Source organism: Equus asinus, chromosome 3 (genome assembly GCF_041296235.1).
Source record: "Equus asinus isolate D_3611 breed Donkey chromosome 3, EquAss-T2T_v2, whole genome shotgun sequence".
Taxonomy (NCBI): domain Eukaryota; kingdom Metazoa; phylum Chordata; class Mammalia; order Perissodactyla; family Equidae; genus Equus; species Equus asinus.
The window spans coordinates 128,849,752-128,862,567 of NC_091792.1; the positions used below are offsets into that span (position 1 = coordinate 128,849,752).

The window sequence follows — 12,816 nt, forward strand, 5'->3', positions numbered from 1 at the left end:
TTGTTCATGGGAGAGGTTTTAGGAGTACAAACGCCAGAAGCCCCTCTTCCACGAGGCAGCTTCCCCCCCACCACTCATTCCTTCCGATCCCACTCGGTGTCTGCGTCAGGGTCCCGTTATACGCTCTTTTATTCACACCTAGTAGATTTTCCTCCCAGCACTCTCCATGCTGGAAATGATATCGAGTGATTAATTTGATGGATGTCTGTCCACCTTGCTGTGCTGTCAGCTCTATGAAGGCCGGGGTCTTTTTATTCACTGCTGTCCCCAGGCCGACTGTGAGACCTTTTGTATCCTCAGTAAATTCATGTTTGAAGGAATAAAGTAACGGCCTCTCCAAACGCATGGAGTCCTCACATGAAGAATAAGGACTAGCCGGGCGTGAGTTTGTTATCTGAGGAAAGAGTGCATTCTGCAGGTTTGAGGAAGAGGATGAGTGAGGCGGAGCCAGTACTTGGTGGTTACTGTTAATTTACTTTTAGCATAATCAAGGTTGGTATGTGTAGAGTGGTGGATCTCAAAGTGTGGTCCTCAGACTAGCAGCACCAGCATCCCCTGGGAACTTGTTAGATATACAGATGCCTGGCCCCCTCCACAGACCTACCCATTCAGAGACTCTGGGATTGGGACCCAGCAATCTGCGTTTCCGTAAATCCTCCAGGAGATTCTGATGCAGGTTCAAGTCTGACGACCACTGCGCTGGTGAAGAGCAACCCTGGGGATGTCATTCACAGTGTCTGGGGCAGAGCACTGATAACCACTTACTGAGTATCCATTCTTACCAGGACCTTGCTTGTCTGCTTACAATTTGAGTTACAGGTAATATTCTTGGGGGTGAAAAGGAAATTTCCCCTCCTGCAGGTATGTTTCTCCCCTGAAGTGATCTTGCTGTGATTGCACATCAAGGAGTGGCGTGTGTGTGTGTGTGTGTGTGTGTGTGTGTGTGTGCACACCATATGCTTGGGGTTCTGCATAAGGAGACAGAAGGAAAGAGAAGGACTCGCCTACGAGTTGCAGCTGGGTGGGTGTGGGCAGCTCTCATCTGGGGACATTTTCCCATGATAAGGGAATGCAGACACGTGGGAGAAAAGACCAGCCAGGGATAAGGTTACCCAACTGCCTTTTGGTGCAGAGAGACGCCAGGCCACACGGAGGGGATACCGGGCTGCACCGCGACTCTCGGCCGTTGGGTCTCGACACACTGGCCCCCATTGCCTCCCTGCCATCTTCCCAGACGATAGGGGGGCCCGTGCGTCCAAGAGGCCCCACAGCCTCTGCCTGCAGGTGTCGCACTAGGAGCGCTGCCCGCCCCCTCCTCGCCGGCCCCCGCCCCCGGCCCCGCCTTTCCCGCGTTCGGCCCCCGCCCGGCCGGGCCCCTCCAGCCTCTCCTTGCGCAGCCGCCGCCAAAGCCTGGAGAAGTGGAATCTCGCCGGCGCCGTTCCCTAGCGGGACTCGCGGAGCGGCACTGGGCATGCTCAGTCGCCGGATCCCGTCTTGAGCTCAAGTAGGAAGCTCGTGCGCTGCACCCGCAGCTGATCCGGGCGCTCCGGGGAGGGCGAGACTGGAGCAGAGCTGCTGGGCGCCGGAGCCGAGGCGAGCGCCGCGCGCACCGCCGGTGAGCCTCAATTTCTTCCTTGCTTTCACCCTGGACCGCGGGGCGGCCCGGGAGTGCTGGCGAGAGATCCGAGCAGCGGCAGGGGCAGCGGCGTGCGGCGGGTGGCTGCGCGTAGCCCCGGCGGCTGCCCCTCTCCTCCTGGCCCCGAGGGCTGCGCGGCCACTGCCGCCCGCCCAGCCGCAGCCACAGCTGCAGCAGCTGCCGCCGCATCTGCAGCAGGCGTCCGCTGCGGAGTCCCGTGCGCCCTGCGCCCGCGCCGCAGGGCCGGGTGGCACGGCGACTGCGGGCTCACTCCTTGACTTCCATCCCTCCTGCTTCCCGGCGCGCTCTTTCCCTCGGCAGCCCGGGCTTGGCAGGGCCTGGGGCGGGGGAGACAGGGTTGGAGGGGGTGCGCCTGGGTAGGGGCTGCGGAGGGGAAAAGTGAGGGTGGGCGCCGGCGAGGAAGAGCGCACACCCCCTTTCCCTGGCACCGGCCTCGGCTGTGCGGCTGGGCTTTCCCTCCCCGGGCGGCGGCGCGCTCCTGCCGCGGAGTTGGAGACCCGGCTGGCTTCTCCGCGGTTCCGAGACTAGCCGCTTCGAGATCAAAGGGGGAAAAGTTCATTTTCCCCCTCGGAGGCAGAGAGAGCGTTTTAACTAGAAAATGGCTGTGCGAAGGGGACCTAATCACGGAAGCTGGCCACTGGGTTCTGAAAGCCCCTCTACTCCCCGCCGGGCAGAAGAGAGGGTTGAACGCTAGAAATGACATTTGTGCGATGAAAACATTGCTGGACCGAGGGAGGGTGCCGAGTCCCATAGAAACAATGAAAAGATGGTTTCGACGTTGGTGAAGAGATCTAGAACCCAGGGGTCAGAGGCCCAGGGCCCAGGGAACGTAGAACTGGAAGTAGAAAAAAAATAAATTGGAGAAATCAGATTTAGAGTTGTGGCCGTTTGGTAGTCAAGTTCTGCGCAGTTTAGAGCTACGACTGTCTCAAACGTTTTTGGGTGGATCGAGTGGTTGGGGAGGGTCAAAATTGAGAGGAGATAGGGTCAGTGTCGGAGGCTCCGACAGGACCGGGCTCTCAGAGAGCACAGTCTTATCTAAAAAGTGCCTCAGTCACTGACTTTCCGCGCATGATGACTTAGGTGAGATACCTAAAGGATTATCATAAAATGATGCCAGCAGTGGTGTTTGAATTTCAAGAACCGAGGAAACTTTGTGAGGTTGGCATTGGTTTGTCATTTAATATTCCACCAATTTAAAAAACAGTGGCATCCTGATCTGTCGCTTTGGATTTGTGTCTCTTAAATCTTTTGTTTTCTTGTCGTAGGTTGATATTCCAAATCTTGTCCTCCCAATGGCCATGATAATTAAAGAAAATCTGAATTTGTGTTGCTGGCCTTTCAGGAACAGACAGAATCCTTGAAGGGGGATTTCTTTATGAATTAGGTAGCAGCTTTGTTGTGTTTTCAGTTTTTAGCTTGAAGGCAATATTTGTTCAACAATTGTCTATTGGAACTTGCAGAGTCCTAGAAATGGCACTGTTTTGGAAGGAAGACATTTGTCAGGAGGATGAGGAGCCTCCAGGTTGGGGAAAATGCTGGGAGAACACAGGTGGCAGCAGAGTACAGTGGGCTGGTAGATCAGAGAGGGAAGAACAGATGCAAGATTTCTATTGCTGTCCTTTTGTCATCAGCTTACTAGATGACCTCGAAAAATCGCTCAGAGCCTTCATAAACTGGGGTTGGTCTAGATGTTTTTTCAGAGCCTTTGGGAAAAGACTAAAGTTGAGACCGTTTTCCAGGGAAAGTGTCTATGTCTTATACTTTGATTCTCTTTTAAAGATACTTTTAATTAAATAATTTACCTCCACGGAGCCAGCAGGATTCTGCTTTCTGAAACTTTTTTAAAGTGGTGGTGGAAAAACTTGACGATCCTAAGTGTAAAAGACTGGGAATTTACATTTAACTGGAGTACTATGAACACTGACTACAGAATTTTTTAGGAAAAGACTGAACATCGAAAGAATCCATGTGTACAAAGACAAAATATTTTAAAACTGTTACTCTTTTTATGTCATGTTTCAACTTTTTGATGATTGTTTTCTTTTCCTGCCAGCAGAGAAACAACAACAAACACTGAATTTTCTTTCTGTTACAGCAGGAATTAATACCTAAAGCCTTGCCATAATATTAGAATAGTGTTATGTTGATTACCCTGATTTCTGGATATCTAAATTTATCTTTCAAGAAAAATGGAATGTTGTCTATCTATACCTTTTTCAGTTACGTGTTTAAAATAGGCAATACCTTGATGATGTAACACCTTGAGTTTTCCAGGGGTGGTGTTAGTGCCATGGAGTCATTTCCACCTCATAGCAAGCCTGTGTCCAGCAGAGCGGAACCCTGCCTGGTCTTCTTGCATTGTTTTCTCATCTTCTGGCACTATATCAGACAATGCTCCGCTATAATTCATAGGGTTTTCATGGCCAATTCTTTTTGGAAGTGGGTGGCCAGGTCCTTCTTCCTGGTCTGTCTTAGTCTGGAAGCTTCACTGAAACCTGTCCACCGTGGGTGACCCTGCTGGTATTTGAAATGCCAGTGGCGTAGCTTTCAGCATCACAGCAACAACATGCAGCCACCACAGTATGACAACCAACAGATGGGTGGTGTGGTTCCCTGACCAGGAAACAAACCCAGGCCGCGGCGGTACACGGAGTCTTACCACTAGACCATCAGGGCTGGCTTCCAGGGGTGTAGGACAGAATTTTAGGAAAGTATTGTAAGACGGTATTACTAGTTAAGTGGATGATACTTATTTTCCTACCCAGGTTAAGGAAACTAGCATTTCTTCGATACTATGTGTCAAGCCTGGTATTAAGCTCCTTACATGTATTATCTTATATGTCAGCATCTTTGACATATAAATATCAGCTTCCTAAGAAAACCCCTCTGAGAAAGTGGACAATCCTTTGATTGCATAACAATAGAACTTGAGAGTTTTATCTCATGAGAATATCTTCAACTGGTTTAATTATTATTCAATAAGCATTCTCTTGTAAAACATATTTGATTTGCTGTTTAGAATTAGATATGGTTGGAAGAGCACGAATGTTTTTAAGAAGCTTCCGTCCAGATTTAAAAACTGCTTTGTGTTTATTCATTTTCAACAATGTTGTACTACCAACAAATAAACTTAAAAAGAAAGATAAACTCAGATTACCATTTTAATTTTAATGTATTGTTAGTGCATATTCTGCATGTTGATATGTGTTGATAGCGATTCTCTCAGTTGAAATGAAAGACCACCAACGAGGGACTCCTAAGAATTGCCTTCTGGGCTGGGCTTGTCTGCTACGTTAATTTACTGTGTAACCTTGGGAAAGTCAGTTCACTTCTCTGGGCCTTAGTTTTCCCATCTGTAAAATGAGGGAGTTGCAGTAGAATGCATCCTTTGGGTGTCTCGATTGGGTCTTTCTTGTCCATTCCGGGGGTCTGTGATGCAGCCATTTGAGGAGGGGGACTTCATTTAGAGCACTTAGATGAAGCTGATTTTGTGTTTCACTAAGTCTAGCCTGTCCTGCTTTGTCGAATCTTTTGGCGGATTCCTACCTCCCTTTAGTTTTTATTTGTCAAAGAATGGTTGTCATAAAATTAGCTCTTTGTGGCCCTGCCAAGTCTAGGTAGGAGATAAAATGATCAGGTTTGCGTAAAGCACATTAGACATTTGAAACCATCTGCTGATGTCACATAGCATCTTCTGAGGGGAGACGCTGCTCTTGAGCAGACAGGCAGTCTGAGAAAGGAGTCTCCACCAGGGCCGCAGAGGTGGTGTTCCGTGCCTTGGTTGCTGGTGGCCACCTGCGTGAGTTTTGGCAAGCCTTTCCCATGTCCCTGCCCTCTCTCTTCAGCCCTTGATCAGAAATGCAGCCTCTGGTCTCTGGAATAAAATTATCATTTCATGTTAACACCATCGCTGTACTGGGCAGGTGCCCTTGGTCAGCCGCTGTAGTAGCAGGAGTGACGGCCGTTGAAAGGTGCCTCCTCATCGTTGGCAAGATCATGACCTTTTTTTTTTTGGCAAGCTATGATGATGGGGCAGAGAGCAAAGGAAAGCTATCCCTTTTGGTGTTTTTAGTGCACTTTGCTTTCAAGATGCTCACAAAACTTGGCCTCATTAACCTTTAAGTGACACAGGTGAGGAGAAGCCTGAGTTGTTATCTGTATTTAAATAATTGATAACAAATGGACTGTGAGTCTGTGCTTGTGTTCATCACCAGGGCTCCAGGGCTGCTGGGCCTCTGCTAGGCATGGGCAGTAGCTCCAAAGCTGAGATGAGAGCTGTAAGAGAGGAAGGGAGGGCATAGAGGGGAGAAAGTCAAGTCATCACGACTTGACGAGAGGTAAGAAGCCTGCATGGGTTTAAAGGTATTAGAGGCCTTTGGGTGCAGACATACGTGAGTGAAACACTCGCTTTCTACAGAATCTCATTCCCATAATATGTGAAGCTTACCTGTCTTCAAAGCATTGAACAAATGCTAGGACAGGCATTACTGTTATAATCAGGAAAAAAGTCCCAAGGTATAATCTGTTGGTATATAAAATATCCAGATTCATGTGGACAAAGATGAGAAGAGAACATGGAAAAAATGAATAGTATGGAATTATGGATTAATGTTTTTCTTTACTGTTTGTTAATGATTCGACGGTGGATATAAATAAAGTGAACCATTCTGTCCTTTGCCTCTTGTGGAAATCTTGTCTGCTAGGTGACAGCTGAGGTTTCTGAAGGGTGCCTCCACTGGAAATCATGCTTCATGGGTGCTTAGAGCCTGAGGAACAGTGTTTTGCTTTTTTCCTTTTACAGTTGACTAAAAAGATTGCCGTTTGGAACTGAGCTGGGAGACGTGTGTGCTTAGGGGGCCGAGGTCGGGGAGAGAGCTCCAGAGAGTGGAGGGAGAGGCCGTCGTGGAAGAAGGAAGATGTGACATTACAGGTGGTGTGGAATGTATCATTTACACACTCACTGCCCCATGAACCAGAGCGTTTCCACACAATTTCAAAGTAACCGAGTGTCTACTACTTAGATCCAAAGCACAGTGCTAGACCTGCAGGCCACTGTTTATTGGCGATATTTTTGCTGCCTTTATTCACTACATCATCATCATTATCACTTTGATATTTCCTAAGTGTGTTCAAGTTAGAAGATGTGTCCTCTTCTCTGAGATTATACCCCTCCAAGGTGGGATAAGATTTCTTTAATGAATTGATGAGAATATTTTTATTTGGCAGCTTAATAGTCCATGAAATTGATAAGTCTGGGAATCCAGGCATGGGATGTAGAGAGCCCTGCCCTCAGGATCCAGCTGAATGATGGCAGCCAGGCCACACTGGAGCTTGTGGGTGGGCTGATGGGGCCTCTGGGGCTGCCGGGAATGGAGAGTCACTGGTACAGACCCAAGGTCCTGGGAGCGGGGAAGAAGCTAATTTTGGAAGTGCTCTGGGAAACAGCAAGTATTTTTGAATTATAGCCTAAGAATGACAAGGAAAGTGCCAAGATGAAAGATGAGGGTCTGAGAGAGCAGAAAGGACAAGTGATCAAAATGTGAATTTTAGCTGGCAAGACCTCAAAATGACAGGTCTTAGTGTTTGTTTCTTTGTGTGCAGGCCTCTTTCTGCCCAGACAGCACACTTTAGCAATTTGGGGTTGGTGATTTTAGGAAATGCTAATGGAGTCGAGGTCATAGAACCAAGAATTGTGTAATAGCCAGCTCGGTTTGGACGGCTGCAGTATCATGCCCTCTAGGGCGAGCCTTGATGAATCACTAGAGGAAACTTAAGAATAATTTGCTCGTGGAATTGATATTATTCACCTTTGGTTTTAGTTGCTGTTGGGGGTTTGGAGGAGAGTAAAAAAAAAAAACTAAATTGTTTCTGAGTTTTAAGTAGTAGGTTAAGAAAATAAATAATGTATTTTCAGATAATACTTTAAAAATCTGTGCTTAGTGGGCTGGCCCCGTGGCCGAGTGGTTAAGTTCGCGCGCTCCGCTGCAGGCGGCCCAGTGTTTCGTTAGTTCGAATCCTGGGCGCGGACATGGCACTGCTCATCAGACCACGCTGAGGCAGCGTCCCACATGCCACAACTAGAAGAACCCACAACGAAGAATACACAACGATGTACCTGGGGGCTTTGGGGAGAAAAAGGAAAAAATAAAATCTTTAAAAAAAAAAAAAAAATCTGTGCTTAGTAATATTTGGATCTCACTGGTCGTAATAATAATGTATTATAATGTTATTGGAGTGGAGCTTTTCCTTTGTGCTGAGAGCTTCATAGCTGTTACCCTATTTCGTTCTTACCAAACACTGTGGTCCTGTCCCCATTTCAGAGAGAGGGAAACTGAGGTCCTTTTCACTGAAGGCTGCACAGTGAACAATGATGCTTGCCTTGGAACTGTAGTCAGTACGGAGGAGTCCATGGGTTGCTGAGGAGCTGACAGGTTGAAGAAATGACATTTATTAATTGGGGGCCAACTCTGTTCCTGGTGCTATACAGGAAACATTTCAATGAGTCTTTTGGGGTACCTCCTTATTTCCCCTTTTGTAGATGAGGAAAGTAGGGCTCAGAAAAGTGTAAGGACTTGCCCAGGCCCTAAACAAAGCCCATGTTCTTCTTTGCATCACACCATGAAAGCTTCCTAAATTCAGCATTTGGGGAAAAGGTGAAAATTTCACCTTTCATCCATTTTCCAAATGGATGTTAACCTAAATGCGTATTTTGTGGTGGAATGGTTTCCTCCCAATTATGGCCCCAATGTGCATTTCTTTGATCCAAACACAAATTGAGTTGTAGGAAAATCCAAATATAATTTCTAAATATGTCTGAAACTAGGGATTGCTGTGTTGACTCTCTCTGGGCAGATTCTAGTCTAGAATGTTTCTTTTGTAAGTAAAATACACGGCATTCTGATTTCTTGTCGCGTGCCGATCAGGAGGCAATGTTGGGATGACAGAGGCTTCTAACAACTGGGAAAAGGACAGGTGAGGATTTCAGGGCTTCTCCAGCAGCCCTGTGGCTGACTTGAGACTCCTGGCTGCTAGAGTGGTGGGTCTGGAGAGAGGTCCCCAGCACCCTGGATGATGGTGCCTCTCCCTGGGAGCATCCTGCATGCTCCTGGGTGCTGGCTCTGTAATTACTTTCAGATCTTCATTTAGTTTCCCAAGAAGACTTTTGTCTTGGTCAAGAGAGTCCGTGGACTCGCCACATGGAGTATCCTGATTTGCTGGTAGTACTGTTTCTCAGTGGAAGTGTATAAATTAGAATTTCCTGAGCATGAGTTAGGTTTCTCAAATCAATTCATTCGTGAGTGAACTAATACAACTGAAATGTCTGAACGTAACTGAGGCATGGTGGACTCACAGTGAACTCAGGGGTGTATAGATACTTCGGGAAGCACTGACTCAACCTCACATACTTCTAATGATCTGATCAGAACCTCTTAATAAGAACCAAGTTTTATTCATTTATACCTTTTCCGGATCCCTGATGAAAGCCGACATGCATTCATTTGGTGACACCCAGAAACCTCAGCTGCATTTGTTCTTGCCCTTGTTCAGCAAATGTTTATTGTGCATATACTTTGTGCCAAGCCCTGTGTGAAGTTCTGGAAGACAGAGAGCAATGTACCAGAGTGTCGGTTATAAGGGGCTGCCGTGGAGGCACGTGTGTGAGGTTCTGAGAGAGGGCTGCGAGGGAGGACTGTCCGCACTCTGCTGGAGTACAGAGGCTTCACAGGATAGGAGATGTGGCAGGGACTCCTTGTGTAAACCCCTGCTACAGAGAACCCCTCAGCCGTCTCTTTTTCCGTTTGTTCTTCACTCAAATAGAACTGTTGTAGCCTGTTTCTTCTACCCAACACCTAGGATTTGCCACCCCTTCCATAAGGGACCTACAGATATGGCCTTTCAACTCTCTGTCGCAGTGGTTCTCAAGAGGAGCAGTTTTGCCCTCCAGGGAACATTTGGCAATATCTGGAGACATTTTTGATTGTCTTGACCGTGGAAGGAATGCTCTTGGCATCTGGTGTGGAGGATGCTGATAAACATCTGACAGCGTAGGCATAGGACAGCCCTCTGGGTAGGTAGTAGGGATTTGGTGCTTAAGAACCAAACTCTTAGATTCCATACTGCTCTGCAATTTAACAGCCATATGACTGCAGACAACAGAGTTATGCTTGGACCGCAGAATTCACGGTGCTTCAGATTCCTCATCTGTAAATAGGCATACCAGTGGTACCTATATAATATGGTTGTTATGAGGATGTCAGGAGTTAATATATGATAGGTGAACAATACTTGGCATGGAGTAAGATCTTAACTGTTATCATTATTTCAAATTTTAAGCAAAAACTTTAACTTTTGACTCTAAAGACCTTGGCGTTTGGAGAATCCAGGGCAGCTGAGTTTGTGGGACCACCTCTCAGTATGCTTTGGTGGAAGAATTTGCCCTTGATTTTGTTTCTCTGGTTCCCTTTAGTCCATGGGTTTTATTTTCCAGTTTCTACCTCCTGATTCTAGGACTGTCCATAGCTTTGCCTTTCATCCTATTTTTCCCAGGGACCCATATTTATGCCCTTAATGAACCTTCCCCTAGAGGACTGAGAAATATATTTATGATTTTCCTTCGCTCTGGCTATTTTGGGAATGGTGAGAAAATGGGAAGCAGGTCAGGGGAGATGTTGCCTCACTTCCTGATTGTCACAGTTCCCTTCTCTCTCAAATTCTGTGCAGGATTGAGAGGCAGGTGGTAGTGCCTGCTTTGTAACTCTTCCCTCTACGCCCACCAGCTCTACCCCCAAGTTAGGTGCCTGCTCTTTCCAAAATACCCTGCAATTGGGTCACATTATGTGCCTGCTTGAAATCATTTCTAAAAATCAAAGCAAAGACGTAGACTGTCAGAAGGATTTGAAATGTCTCTGTCCTCTACTTTGAGGCTTTGCAGAATTGTTCTGAAAACAAAAGAAAGCAAATTTATCTCAATTTCGTCGCAGTCTCTCTTCGCCTAGAACTGTGTCTTACTTTCACTTGCAAAAGTGCTCAAACCATGGTCCTTTCTGACTTTCCGCAGGAAGATGAACTCGCAGACTTCACTCAACAGATCAAGTTTACCGTTGAATGTTCGTAACGTAATTGACTTGACGCTTTTCATTCAGTGTTTTGAATGATATCAACAGACTAGAGAAAAATTAAAAAAGTTTAGTTGTTAAAAGCTTTCTAATTCCTTCCCCCTGACATGGTCATCTCTCCCTTGAATGAGAGCAGTGGCCTCTCAGTGGCCTCCTGGCTTGTCCAGCTCCATTCATTCAGTTTGGCTTCCCAAGCATTGGGCGCTGTTCCAAATGCTGCACTTGGAAACTGACCAGGATAGAAACTGACCAGGGTGGCCACTGCTTCTGCCTGCTGGAAGCTCTCAGTCTTTAGGGAAAGACTGACAACTAAAGAACTAAGTATGATAAAGTGTGGTGTGTGCTAACCAGGAGGAGAAGGACTCAGTGCATCCCAGACCAGCACCTACCCTGGTTGGGTGTGTGAGGCAAGGCTTCCCAGGGAAGAGATGCTCAATCTGTCCCACAGTGTACCTGGCACTTCCATCTCTGAAGCTGTGAAAGGCGCCACTGACTCTCTAGCTCCCACTTGGAGCCTTGTCCGTTTCTGATAGTGTGCCTCTGCTTTCCTGCCCACCACTATTGTCTCTCACCTAGGAGTCTGCAGCTGCCTTCTCTGTGGCCTCTCTCTGTTCTCTAGACTGCCTCCAAGGGGATCTTCTGAAATCTTCTGCAGGTCTGGGCATGTCCATCCCAAACCTTCAGGGGCTCCTCACTGCGATCAGGATGAAGTTCCAGCTCCTTGGTGCCACACCTGACACTCTTCATGATCTGCTGTGCTCTCTGTCTCATGCTCTGAGCTTCAGCCACACTGTTCTTAGAACATACGGAGTTTTCTCTGGCCTTGGGGTTTTATCCTCTGTTCCTGTTGCCTGCAGCCATCCTTATTGTCTGTCTGTTCTTTACCTGCTTGACTTTTGTTCCTCCTTCGGGAAGTAGCTTAGTCATCATCCACCTCAGTGTACGTCAGAGCGACCTGAGGGCTTGTTAAAACACACGTGGCTGGCCCCACCCTCAGAGTTTCTGATTCCAGAGGTCTGTGGCTGGCCTGATGAAAGTTTGCACTTCTCACAATTTCCCAGGTGATGTTGATGCTGCTGGTCTGGGGACCATAGTTGGAAGACCCCTGGGGCCCATGATCACCCAGGACAGGGCAGCTGGTCCTCCTTGTTCCCACCCGAGCTCCGCACACCTGCTCACTCATGCCTTTGTTGTCACACTGCCTGGACACTCTGTTTCCCTGGCTTCTCCTCTGGTCTGTAAGCCCTTGAAGGACAGTACTGTTGCTTCTTGGTCTCTGTGCTCCTAGTGCTTAGAAATTCCTGGGTGCTGTATAAACATTTGTCAAAGAATGAAGATATGAATGAAAAAGAATCTTATCATTGGAGGCTTTAGTAAATATGCCCCAGGGCATTTTCAGCAGCTAGTTTTTCTGAAAGTTTTTCTCTAGTTATGATAGTATAGGCTTATAGCATGATGAGGTCAATATGAGTTTGCTTAACATTGTCGTTTTGTGTCCAAATTCTGGAAAGGTCTAGGGGAGTGGCTCACTTTAAACCTATTATTGTTTCAAAAATATGTAGTTTTCTCATAGCGGCTCAGTATGAGAGTATGTGTCCAAAGGAAATGCAGCTCTCATTTAATTTAGCAACCATAGCATAATCATGGCCTCTTTATTTGAAATAATAAATCACATTGAACTATAATTAAATGTAACCAGATGTCTGAGTAATCATTGCTTCAAGCCAGAGGAAAGGATAGCTAGACTACTTTATTTACTTAGTCAGTCTGCAAATGTTTCTTGAGCACCTACTGTGTGCCGGTAGGCCCTAGGATGTGGCAATGGGTAAAACGCTCACTGCTGTCTCTGTGGGAGGTGCATTGAAGACAACAGAGATGTGTGATGTGATGCAGAGTGCCTCGTGGGCTCCTTTAGATCGAGTGGTCTGAGTAGGTGACTGTTAAGCTGTGTGCTGTGTGGCAGTGAGTGATGGCCGTGTCAAGATCATGACATGGAGAGGAGCAACCTCAGGCCAAGAGAATGGTGCAGAGGGCCTCACT

The 12,816-nt window shown here is 47.1% G+C and overlaps 1 protein-coding gene across 14 annotated transcripts in view; it reads left to right on the forward strand.

Annotated features, from left to right (window-relative positions):
• Positions 1–1,185: 1,185 nt before the first annotated feature.
• The window catches only part of APBB2 (amyloid beta precursor protein binding family B member 2), a 361,605-nt gene continuing 349,974 nt past the window's right edge, over positions 1,186–12,816 (forward strand). For 9 of the 14 annotated variants that reach the window (XM_044767731.2, XM_070505986.1, XM_044767734.2 and 6 more), the window contains exon 1: positions 1,403–1,615. The gene's annotated coding sequence lies outside the window, so the exon portion shown is untranslated. Of the gene's footprint in view, positions 1,616–12,816 lie in introns of all 14 variants that reach the window. The other 5 variants (XM_070505987.1, XM_070505988.1, XM_070505982.1 and 2 more) reach the window with 4 other exon arrangements.